Source organism: Molossus molossus, unplaced genomic scaffold, assembly GCF_014108415.1.
Source record: "Molossus molossus isolate mMolMol1 unplaced genomic scaffold, mMolMol1.p scaffold_m16_p_8, whole genome shotgun sequence".
In the NCBI taxonomy this organism is placed as follows: Eukaryota; Metazoa; Chordata; class Mammalia; order Chiroptera; family Molossidae; genus Molossus; species Molossus molossus.
In genome coordinates, this window is record NW_023425402.1 from 102,133,286 (window position 1) to 102,147,031 (window position 13,746).

Genomic DNA, 13,746 nt, shown 5'->3' on the forward strand with positions numbered 1-13,746 from the left:
TAAGGAAACAGTCCTGTTTGGCATGGAGATTTAAGAGGTCTGTCCATATGTTTTACTCCTCTGAACTTTAGGAAGCTATTTATTGAATAAGTCCTGAACTAAATTACCTCTCAAAGGAGCTAAAGCTCAAGATGTTTTCAAAATGTCCTTAAAATTAGCCAACCAGCTCTCTGTGTAGTTGGCGTAAGGGAGTGAGCAGAGGGTTAAACCTGAACCAAGAAGACTCGTGTTCGAACTTCTGTCCCTTACTAGTTATCATTGTCACATAAACTCCCTAAATCTCATTAGATCACTTACACTGAAAGAATAATCATTCTATTTAATCTCATGTGGATTTTAGGTCCCAATTAGACAAGATGTATGGAAGCGTGTGGTAAACTGGAAGTGCTACTATCAAAGTAAGGACTGTTGTCATTTGTTCCTCTCCCACTGACAATGGATCCTCCTTCTCACTGGGCTCGCGCCATCGGTGAGCTGATCTCGTCATTCACCCAGGGCTTTGGCCTTCCCATAGGTCAAATGTATTATCTGGTCTGATGTCTTGAAATACAGTTTATCCTTTGGGAATCACAATGTTGCAGAAGCAAAGCAAGGCTTCGCAGGGTGTCACTGTTGTCATTCTTCACGCCGGTCACCTCCTTCCCAGGGCAGCCAAGACGATGAGAAAAGATTTCCGAGGGCAGATAACTGAAACTTATTTGGTTCCCCATTGATAAACTGCTTTTCTTTTGTTTTGTTGTCCAATGAATTCAGTGAAGAAACAGGACAACCCAATTATTTTTTGGAGAAAAACAGCTATTTTTGTTACTTAAGTGTTTCACGTTTAAATGGGTGTTATCGTCGAAGCCCTAAAACAGAATCTAAGTCTAGATAGTGACTGCGTGTGATGAACTCCTTTTTACCAGGCAGAGTAGTTTATTGGCATTAGAAGGAATAATTTACAATAATGATGTTCTCTAAACACTAACTTTGGAAATTTGGGCATTTGAAATACCATTCCGATGACTAGTCCTGGGTTCTGTTATCACAGTAACATTAATCATAGTCAAATTTGTTAAAAAGATGGAGGGCGAATTAATGATTTTACTGTGAGTTGTGTGCCTGTCTGTTCCTAACACTTTCATTATGGATTTTTCCAAGACATGCAAAGCAATGTTTGTCCACATTATAAACCAGAGTAGTAAAGTCTACAAATAAATCAAGTACAAGATAGAAAGTAACATCCGAAAGGCTTGCAGTGTTCCTGAGAACTAAGAGTATCTACCCCAAGTGTAGAAACCGTGCAGAACAAGGTGATCAACCAAAGAGGCCTTTTCTGCTCCTGCGCATTTTTTCACTGAACACTGGGTTCAGTGCCAGTGAAAGGTTAAGTACTTTTGTGGGGGAGTATTAAATGTTAATTGAAAAAATGCTGCTGGCAGTATAACCTGAACCTCAGAGCCTGACTGTGCTTGCCAAGAGAACAAGGGAAATTATTATCAACGTTATAATTTCATACTTACTCAGCCCCCATCCTCTCTGAAAAGGAAACCACATGGGTTGAATGAAATTCAATCTGAGCATGTCTCTGGTGATACTGGTGATCCCAGGCCACTGAAATAAGAGGTCCTATTCAAAGCAGACAACATTAATTGAGATCCTTCAAACAGCCTGACTTTCTCATGACAAAAGGAAGCCTATTTTGCATATTTGTAAAACATGTATCTAAAAGAATAAAGATAATGCCTTTAAGTTTTATATGCCTTTGGTTTTTCATTACACTGAGTAATTTGATTTTCATAAAATGATTTTGAGTATAGACAGAGAAAGATGTTAATCAAAGAACTATTAAAGAAGATGACACTCAGGCTCATTTTTTCATTTTTTCTGTTTGTTGAATACAAACTATATACAAAGCACTTTCCTAGAAGCTCCTGATATAGCAAAATAGATACAGTTCTTCTTCTCCCCAAAAGTACAGTCTAGTGGGGAAGAAAATTAAACACTTAACCAGTTGATAAATGCCAAGGATTGAACTATGATAACTATAATAGTGTTCTCTAACCACACTGTTAGACAAACACCATCCCCAAGGTTTATTACAATTACTGTAATTCATCTTCCTCATCACCAAGCCCAGCAACTGGGTAACTTCTGATTTGTCTCCAACTAATTTTACAACTTTTGCTAAAAGTGTTATTTGTGTCTCAGAGACAAGATAGAGAAAAAGTAAGAGGAGAGGGTCTTGATTAATTTTCATAGAAAATGAAAGAGAATTCTATCGACCATAATTTACAGGTATTTCTCAAAGCAGATATTGCAAATATTTTACAAATTATAAGTATAATGCAGTGAAGTGGTAGGGTACTGAATAAAAGTGACTCAGAGGGAAAAGCTCTCAAGAATCATTGGTCAGGGACATTTACCAGGTGCCATTGTGCGGAAAGGGTGGCCAGTCTACTTCTGAGGACTCTGACACATGAACAGTCAGCAGAAGGCTCAGGCTGGATGTGAGACCTGAAACTGCTGTTACTTAAAATCACTGTCTTTTTAAAGTGATACTTAAAATATAAGTATCAAAGGAGAAATTCATGCATCTTTTGGAAACGGACTACCACTCTGAACAAAGTTTCCTGCCTATAAACAAATAGGTCATGTTTCCATAAAATACATTGGTACATGAGTCAATGCCCAAAGCAAATATTAAAACATATAAATGAACAAAATTTAAAAAGACAAACAGTAACATACTTATAGATACAGAGAACAAACTAATGGTTGCCAGATGGGAGGGGGATTGAGGGGCTGGGTGAAAAAAATGAAGGGATTAAGAAGTACAAATTGGTAGTTCCAAAATAATCATGGGAATGTAGAGTACAGCATAGGAAATATAGTCAATAATAGTGTAGTAGCCATGTATGGTCAAGTGGGTACTAGAATTATCAGGGAATGACTTCATAAATGATATAAAGGTCTAACCACTACGCTATATGCCTGAGACTAATATAAAATAATATTGAACAATATAATTCAAAAATAAAAAAATACAATAAAATATATAAATGACAATTTCCACAAAAGGCTAATACTATTTTGTCACCCATTTAGAAACTCAAATACAATTGAACATGCTCATCTCTATACCTTTTCTTAAATTGCCTTTTAAAACATATTTTACATAAAATACATATGTCCTCTATTTCATTAAAAAATTTACTCTAACTTTAGCACAAAGTTAGAAACCATGCTTTGGGATAGCTGAGACATTTTGTTCACATAGTTTTTGCAATTTGGTTGCTGTTAGAAACATAACAAGTTGGTCAGCACCCCAGTTAAATTAGATGAAGATGTGGAATTTAACAAATCAAAATATTTTATGGGGGATAATGGGTCAAGTAAAATAGTTTTGTTTTCAGAACAGCTTTAGGTTAAGGATTCATCAGTTATCTTTAGCACATAAGAGAAGACATGCTAGAAACAGTGTTAACACAAGTAAAAGTCACACTTTTATGAATATAAGCATTTAACCTGTGTCCTGTCAGAAAATAGTATCTGCCTCATCAAATTTGAAACCTAGATCAGCCAGTGTGGCTCAGTGGGTTGAGCATTGTCCCATGGGCTGAGAGGTCCCAGCTCAATTCCTGGTCAGGGCACATGCCCTGGCTGAGGGCTCAATCTCCGGAAGGGGGCGTGCAGGAGTCAGCCAATCATCGTATCTCTCACATCAATGTTTCGCCCTCTCCTTCCCTCTCTCTAAAATATCAATAAAAACATATTTAAAACAATTTTGAAACCTAATTTGAAGCATCATCATTATCGTCTTAACATTTAGTGAAAGCTACTACACATTAGACTTAATACTAACAACCTTAAATACATTTCTTAAATACATTATTTTTGAGATTATCATCCTTACACCAATCATTTAAGTAAAGTACTAATACTTTCAAGTTTTACAGATAAGGAAACTACTCAGAAAATATAAGTAATAACGGTAAATTTGTCCTGCTAATAACTTATGATACCAAGATTCGAATCAAGAGCTATTGGATCCTAAAAGTTCAGGTTTTTCAAAACTGTTCTGTTTAATTGCATCCAGGTGAGATTTTCAGGCCAGTACTGAGGCTTAATCAGTGTAGCTGACTAGACTATTATCTTAGCTTCTATATCTCATTGTCCAGAATGTTCCCTAATTGACATCCTGTTCATGATGTTTCCTTGATTGATAGATTGTGTCCCCACTGAAAGAATAAATAAAATAGAAAACTTCCTAGCATGGTGCTTGACTCAGTGCTGACACTCAGAGGGTTTCATTGTGAAAAAGAAATGTTATACAAATATAAATGTAGTCTATGAAAACAAAGAATATGCCTATAATTCTTTAGATGTTCTATTTCATACATAAAGGCCAATATAATTTTTACCTTTAGCTAGGAGAATTGTATAATGTAGAACTTTGATCATGAAGTTAGGACATTCAACATAAAATGTTCAGTTTGCCTCTACATGTTAAGGTTATGGTGATTTGTATTTTACTTTTTATATTCTTATAGGTTTAAATTTGGTGGTTTTGTCTTCATATTAAATGGTGACAAGATGAACAGAACTTGCCCTGGCCGGTTTGGCTCAGCAGTTAGAGCGTCGACCTGCGGTCCTGAGAGACCCGGGTTCGGTTCCCGCTAAGGGCGCGTACCTCGGTTGCAGTTTGTCCCCGGCCCTGGTCGGTCATGAGGGTGGCAGCCACTCGATGTGTTCCTTTCACATCGATGTTTCTCTCTCTCTCTCTGTTCCTCTCTCTCCCTCCCACTCTACCTGAACAAAAAAATGGGAAAATGTCCTCGGGTGAGGATAAAAAATTTAAAAAAGGAAGAAAAAAAAAGATGAACAGAACTTATATCTCGACTAAGTTGATCTAGATCTCTAACTGAGTTTACCTTTCACATTGGAAAAAAATAGAATTCATTAATTATTTGATGTATCACACAGAAAGTTATACTAAGTGATTAAGGGAGTTTTTTTGGCCTCTACTATACTCCAGTCATTCAACAGACATTTGAAAGTCAAAGTTTAGGTCAGGAAAAAGAAGTTCTATCTCACAAAAAAAAAAAAAAATTAATTGGCAATATAATCTGAAAATTACTATCCATAAAATGGGTAGTAAAATTTGCCCATTTAAATGTACTTAACGGAGGTTTATATTTGTCTCTGAAAAACAGGTACATGATAGACTAATTGGAGAAACTGCATTTATTTCTGGAACACAGACAATAGGTAGGCTTATTTGAGGGTCAACCCTCTACTAAGCACTTCCTGCCACCATCAGAGATAAAATCCTCAGAGCATAGATCAGCAATATGACCCCAAGAAGCAAACTTAATATTTTCGTGGGTACTCTCCAAGTAATGAAACAAAATCTGAGTAATTGCAGCTCTCCTGACACCTAAATACAGGTTAGGTATTCCTTTCAACATTGCCATATCACTCCTACTCTGCCTTAATAGCTAACATTCTGTTTTGAAAACACTTGGTTATGTTCTCTCACCAGACCGTAGGTCCCCCCGAGGCAGGAGGGACACCAATCAGTTGAGAACCGTTGCCTAGCACAGTGCTTGGCAAAAATAAAAAAGGTGTTACATAAATATATGTTTGACTCAGTGTTGACACTCAGAGGGTTTTATTGTGAAAAAGAAATGTTATACAAATATAAATGTAGTCTATGAAAACAAAGAATATGCCTATAATTCTTTAGATGTTCTATTTCATACATAAAGGCCAATATAATTTTTACCTTTAGCTAGGAGAATTGTATAATGTAGAACTTTGATCACGAATTTAGGACATTCAACAGAAAATGTTATCAGTTTGCCTCTACATGTTAAGGTTATGGTGATTTGTATTTTACTTTTTATATTCTTCAGCTTTTTAAAAATGAATGTAGAGTGGTATAATCAAGAAAAACATAATAATATAAAAATACAAAAGGAGAGTTTCCAAAGTAATAGATGATCCTGAAAGGCAATAAAATATGGCATGAGAGCCTTTTTCACTAAAATATAAATCAAAGTCATATTTAGAGTTTTCCTATTAAAAATACAGTTACACACATATACATTAATTCACAACTAAAAATGTTAGTGCCAAATGAGTCTATTCCAAAGTGGATGACAATTCTAATTGATTTAATAATTCTAATTGATTTAATAAGTCTTATTGGGCCCTAGGACTGAAATTTCAGATTTTAAAAACTAGTGGGACTTATTTGCTTTGCCACATTACTGGCTTCTCTATGAATCATATTTTCTTTTAACAAGCACTATTGAATTCTCCACAGGGGAAGAAAAATGCCTTCCAAAAACCTCTCTGTTTAAAATTACTTAGAATGAAAATCTCAATAAACAGCTTTCTGTTTCCTAGGAAAATTCCAGGTCAGCATGGTAGTTACATTATAAAGATTTGTATCATTCTTAGACAGAAAACAGTTATTATAAATATATCATTTTATATAAGCCAAGACCTATAGGAACTAACTGCATAACTTCTGTGTGTGTTTTTCTTCAATAGCTCCTAAAGTTTTGGGCAGCTACTGTGGCAGGAATTAATTGAATGCCAAAACATTTAGATATCACGAGATGCTATGACACAGTGAAAGGGATAAACAGGGAATGCTCATCCACAGTTTTCACCAATGAACTTGAAGTCAAGTGTTCATGGATGTTAATTAAAAATCTCTGTTGAAAATTCAAAAGCTATGAGAACATTTTTATTTCATCCTCTTACACAGCATCCTGATATATAATTCTCTCCATGTTGTGCTATTATTAAACACTATTAATGGTTATATCAACAAAACTGTTACATATACACAAACATCCCCCCCCAAAAAAAAAGATTAAATTACCTAGGTACTTTGTTGGCATAGTAACAGTCAGATATTTAAATTTATAATGTTAAATATTTTTGTCCTTGACAATTGTCCTAAGCCTCAGTTCTCTTTGAAATAGAGACAAAACTACAGTTGTTGTTGCTACTAATACGATTTTTGTGAGCATCAGTTTACACAGATATATGTAGAAGTGTTTACTGTACTTTATAAAGTTAGTTTATCACATAACTTGTATTACATGGTGCATACTATAACAGTACAATGTCATAGTGAAGAACATAAAACTGTAACAAACAGATATGGATTTAAATTCTGCTTCTGCCATTGTTATTTTTGAGCAAGTTATTTAACCTCCATGAACCTCAGTTTATTCATCTATAAAAGAAGTGATAATATGCAATTCATAAGTCTGTAATGAAGATTAAGCCAAAAAACTCAAGTGAACTGCTTACAGCAATGCCTGACAGAAAATAAACATTCAGTAAAGGTTGGCTAGGGTTCTAACACTCCAAAAAGACCATCTATCACCATCATCATTTAATTTGTTCTAATGGTAATTCTCAGGGTTAATATAATCACCTCTTTACAATTGTGGAAATCAGAGTTCAGCCACTTGGTCATGGCCACAAAACCTTGCTCAGACCTGCGTGCTTTAATTCCAAACCCACTGTTTTTCCTACAAGGCTATGCGAGAGGGTTTTACTCCTAACCTGATTAAGAAGCTGAATTAGGGTAAAATTAACAAAATCAAAGTAGTTTTATTTACTCACAGCTCTGGAGATTCATGGCACTTTTAATGGGACTGGTCCCGCTCTTCAACTCGAGTAAACAGGTGGCATGACTTGATGTTTCCACCTTTAAAGGTAAGATTTTTATCCCTTAGTTTCCTAACACTTAAATGTTAAAATGCAAAAAATTTATTGAAGATAGAGAAACTAAACACTGAATAGAAACCTCTTAGTTACAACTGAGCAAGCCGACCTCTGCTTTAATGACTCCTAGATCCAAAGACCACATTTAACTACTTATTGAAACAATGGAAAGCAGAATAGGTAGAAAGAGTTAACTTAGGGCATGATGAGGATCCAATTACAGCTGCAGTGCGTGGTCATGGGCTCTGAAGAGAGGGGAGTGGCCCCCTAAAAAGGGTAAGATGGTACCCAGTTCAAGCTTCCATAAGCCCCAGCTTCCATCTGAAAGAGGTTCTGTGTGCTACGGATAGACGGTGGGTGAATATGTTTGCCAAGACTCCAGGAGTGCAGGTAGCCCATACCCATCTGTGGACATCATTGAAACATTCCTAATGCTTCCTTCTAATTGCTGATTGCTGTTCACCTGCTGCTGCTGGAACAACCTCTTGATCCAAGTGCACTCTGCTATCAATGCTCACCAGCCAAAAGCCCTCAGGAACAGACTTGTGCCCAAAATATTAGGCTTATTAAGCTTGCTGCAGGAGGGAAGAGAGGACATCACAGGGATTTTAGTATATGCTTGGTGATTAAGGAAAAGATTCAAGAAAGCAGAGGTCTGTCTGGATGGAATGTTTTCTCAAAGCAAGAGTAATTTGAAACATGGGAATCAATGCTTTCCTATCTGGGAAATAGAATTAACAGAGTAATGCGAGAGTTATTGAATGAGAAGCAGTGGTCACTTAATGTTAACCAGGAGAGGGAGATGCTTGGCATTTTTATGGTTCAGGTGATTTGGTTTTATCTTTGTTCAGACCTAGTTATAGAGGTGTCTTGTTTTGGTCTTGTTGCATCACAGTCAGGGAAAGTCCTCATCTGAAGTTGATACTCTAAAGAATTGTAAATTCTTTAATGAATACCACATTATCCATAAATGAACACCACAGCCTGGCTGTTAGCAACTGAATTACCTCCCTGAAAGCCATCAGGGCTTTTTTGTTTCTCATCATTCCTCACCTTCACCACTATAACATGACATCCTCTACTCCTCTGCCAATAGGAAGAGATAAAAATGGGTATCAATGTGGGGTACCACATTGATGACATAAGATGGGAAAGCAGAATTTATTTCTATGGTGGCAAGGAATGGGAATCCCTTAGGTATATGAGATGAACAGGAATGTGCTATATAGATGAAGGCTTAGGGTCAAGGGAATTAATCATGTCGCTCAGCCAAGCAGCCAGTAGAGTATAGATTGATCACTATCTCTGTAGCCTAGAAGCTTAAAGACTAAAAGACAAAACACAATTTCCATATAAATGTCACATTTATTACACAGGACTAAGATTGTATATGCAAGCATGCAAAAGGTTAAAAGTTATCCTCAAGTTCATTAATAGTGCAAGATTTGCTTTTATACAATACTCAAATTAAAAACTTGTTTAAATTAATTACTATGCAATGTATCATTTTCAGGATCTCTGATTGAGAACAGAAGACTCCATTCCCAATCCCCAAACTCTAAAATAACATTAGGAATAATTTTTTAAAGAACACAAATTAAAGCAATAAAAACCCATACGCAAATTTATGAAAATAATAGAGAAATTCTTGGTAGGCAAAGTGGATGTTTAAAGAGCCCTGTTGAATGTCATTCCTTCTTTGCCTGATGATATTTGAACCAACTAAACAAGAAGACAAAATGAATGAGCAGATAGAGAAAAGATATCTTTATTATCGGCAAATATTTTGCTGGTGGTTTTGATTGAGCTGTGCAGTAATAATGGCTTCCTAATTCTAATCCCAGAATAAAATTTATGAACCCATCTAGTCACAGACCCAAACACAAGTAAGTAACTTTCTTCAGTGGGGACCAGTCTCTTTAAAATTTAGAACTTGGAATAGTTAGATATAATACATATTTCCTCTAAGCAGCTGAATCTTAGAAAAAGACAATGCAAGGGACAGAGTTATACATATCCAATTCTTCACCCTAACATATAAACAAGATAAAGTCACTCCTCCTCCTTTTGAAAGGAGTGGATGATGCAACAGAGAGAAAGATCAAGAGTGTTCAAGACATTGATGACTTTACTCATGAAATATGAATTCAAAAAAAGAGGTTTCCACAGTGGGATGGATTTCCACAATAGTGGCAACCTTGTCAGTTGCCCCTGATGTGTTTTCTAGTCTACAGGCTACAGAGAAGCAACAATCTTCATTTAAAAACTGTTGCGATTCTTGGGGCAGAGATCCTGGTTGTACCTGGGAGACCGATTTCCTATGCCCCCCCAAAAATTTGAAGAGCCTTACAAAAATGCACAAAATAAAATATAAGAAATAAAGAAGAAACTAGGGAAATAGGAAACCAAAGGTGAAATAATTAGATTAGAATGCTGCACAATCATTAAGGGGAGACCCAAATTTTACTCTGAGTTTTTCTAGCACCAAACGCAAAATAAAAATATAATAAGTTTTTTCATTTTACATTTCCAATGTATAAAGTTCATTTGTTGCTCCCTTCCTCTGTCCAAAAGATGCTTTTCTCATGAATTTTGGTTAATGGGATATGGAGGAGGAAGACATAGGACTATAAGACAGAAGAAAAAAATGAAGTGGGTGTGGCTAAAAAGAGAGCAACACTCACCAAGAAAACTCTGATGGTCATCACCCTGGTGCCACAGAGATGAAAGAGCCAACTGACCTCTGGGAAGAGGTGCATCTTTGTTTAATTTCCTGTAAGCTTCTGTCTTCTCTTTTGGGGAAAACTAGTAAACAATAATTACTTTCCAGTCTGCAGGGCTCAGAGGTCTGAGGTTACTATTCTTTCCTTTTTGCTAGTATAAGCTCATTGGAAATTTGGTCCTTGACCATATAAAACCACTTTGAAATAAATGTAAATGAAATGTTTTAGAACATTTTTTTTTTATTATTTATTTTTTTATCCTTACCTGAGGACACTTTTACATTTATCTTCAGATAGAGAGGGAGGGAGAGAGGGAGAGAGAAACATCGATGTGAGAGAGAAATATCGACTGGTTGCCACCCACACGACCGCAATTGGGGCCGGGATGAACTGCAACTGAGGTACGTGCCCTTAGCGGGAACCGAACCAGGTCTCTCTGGTCCACGGGTTGATGCTCTAACCATTGAACCAAACTGGCCAGGGCTTTAGAATAGTTTATAGCAAACTTAGAAATCCTTCATTTCCTCCTTCACTAAGCTAGTGAAAATATACCAAAAAATAAACTAATATATGGTCTCTTTCTGTGTTAATACCTAATGAGAGTGTATCACTGGTTTTGATTTTGATTCTAGCTATTTTCTAACTCTCTCTCTCTCTCTCTCTCTCTCTCTCTCACACACACACACACTCACACACACACACACACACACGCTTGACTGCTGCTGGTAGAACAACCTCCTGGTCCAAGTTCACTCTGATATCAATGCTCACCAGTTAAAGCCACCAGGAATAGACTCGGAGCCCAAAATATTAGACTTATTAAGCTTGCTGCAGGAGAGGAGAGAGGACATCACAGGGATTTTAGTACATGTTTAGTGATTAAGAAGAATCAAGGAAGTTGAAGTCTGTCTGGATAGTATTGTCTCAAAGCAAGAGTAATTTGAAACATGGAAATCAATGATTTCTTATCTAAGAAACAGAATCAACGGAGTAATGCTAGAGTTATGAATGAGAAGCAGTGCTCACTTAATGTTAACCAGGAATGGTATTATTTTAATGGTAACATGGTATTATTTTAATAGAATGTTATCCATTCTATAAAGGAGAAATTCAAGTAGGTATTCATGATCACTTTCATAATCTAAATAAAACCTGAAATATAGGACAAGTGCCTTTATTTACTTGAATTTATCCACTTGATCATGAGTATTAAAAGGTGATATTCTAGCGCTGGTCAGTGTGGCTCAATTGGTTAGAGCATCGTCCAGTGCACGGAAGGTTCCCAGATTCGATTCAGTCAGTGCACATACCCAGGTCATGAGTTTAATCCCCGGTCGGGTGCTTATGGGAGGTAACTAATTGATGTTTCTCTCTTACATCAATGTTTCTCTCTCTCTCACTCTCACTCTCCCTCCCACCCCCACCCCGCCTTCCTCTCTTTCTAGAATCAGGAAAAAGTATTTCCTGATTGAATTCTTACTGAATTATGTAGCTTTCTTTTCCACTAATATTAACCAAAAAAATAAAAACTCCATTTGGTAAAAACTTTCCGGAGCAGAAAATCAGCCCAAAAAGAGCTAAAAGTCTGTGTACATTCCAGTTGGCTCTATTGTGAACTCCTAGCAAAGGTAGTTGCTGATCCATGTAAAAGGTTTGACTTGGTACAAAACTGACAAGCTAAATTCGAGAATTTGTCCTTCCTCTTTGCAAGCTCCCTTGGTCAGTTTTATTTCTAAACAAAGATAAGGTCATCACAATTTAAGAATTAACTCAAAAACAAAATGAAAAAATATTTGCAAAACCCATCAGCATACACAAGTAATTTATTCAGTATGGCTTCATTTAGCACAAGTTGGTCAAAATCAATGATATATTGGTAAGTAGTAATTGTTGGAGAAATGGCATAAGAATTAACACTCTAAACAAATGAGTCTATAACACTGTCTTCTCTAACCAACAGCCATCTTGGGCTGAATGAGTTAGACTCTTAATTTCATGTGACTGAAAAATAATAAACACAAACTGGAGATTAAAAAGAATTGATTGCAGCATGAAGTAAAAAAAAGTCCAGGGAAGACCTGGCATCGGGTAGGGTTTTCTCTCTGTCAAACCCACATCCTGTCAGTTGGATTCATTTTCAGAAAGGCTTCCAGAACCTACATACTTTCCATACTCTCAGGTTTTGGGTCCTGTGGGAAAAATAATATACTCTTTCCTCAGAAGTCCCCAAACAATCTTATTGACTCTATTTGAAATATGAGACATTGAAGCATTGCTAAACGTCCCCCATGGTCCCAATCACTTTACATCTTTGTGCCTGAACTAGTAATAGAGCCTATTGCAATGCATATGGACTGAGAGTGAGAAATGAGTGGTTCCCTAGAGTGAAACTGAAGTACTGTTACTAAAAATAGGGTAAATAGATATGGAATGTAAAATATATTGATAATAATTTTGCAAGATGTTTTCTACCACCAGATAAAATGTATGAGATAAAATGTACTGCCTATCTCATCTACAGGGTAGTTGTCATTTCTGCAGCTGTAAAGACATATAACGCTCTAGATACTTATCTCAGAGAAAGAAAAACGTGTGTCCGTGCAAAGACCTGTACATGAATGTTTATTACAGCTCATTTATAATATATTAAAACTGGATCCAACTCAATCCCCATTAATAAATGAATGAATAAACAAATTATGGCATATTCACACAATGAAATACCACTCAGCAATTAAAATGAATTATTAATGCATGCAACAATGTGGATGAATCTGAAGATTATTATGCTGAGTGAAGAAAGCTAGCCCAGACAAAGGACACCCTCAATGATTCTACTTACATAAAATTCTAGAAAATGCAAACTAATCTATGATGACAGAAAACAAATCAAGATTAGCGATTACCTAGGGAATCAGGGTAGTGGGGGTCAAGGCAGGGAGGGTACGATGGAAAGATTAAAAAGCTGCACAAGGAAATGTTGGGGATACTTGATATGTTTATTATCTTGATCAAGAATTGGCATTTTTTGCTGTGAAGGGCAAGATAACAAATATTTTGAGTGTTGTGGGCCATATGATCTCAGTTGCAACTACTCAGCTCTGCCATTGCATCATTGAAACAGCTTTGATTGGAAGTAGTTAATTGGTGTGAGTGTGTTCCAATAAAACTATTTACAAGAACAGGCAGCAACCCAACTGGTCTGGAAGCCATCATTTGCCAATCCCTGATCTTGATTATGGTGATGGTTTCACAAATGTGTACATATGTCAAAACTTATCAAATTGTA

The 13,746-nt window shown here is 36.3% G+C and overlaps 1 protein-coding gene across 2 annotated transcripts in view; it reads left to right on the top strand.

Annotated features, from left to right (window-relative positions):
- OPRM1 (opioid receptor mu 1) overlaps positions 1 to 13,746 on the top strand; it is a 42,386-nt gene that overhangs the window by 8,816 nt on the left and 19,824 nt on the right. The gene's annotated exons all lie outside the window — the stretch shown is intronic.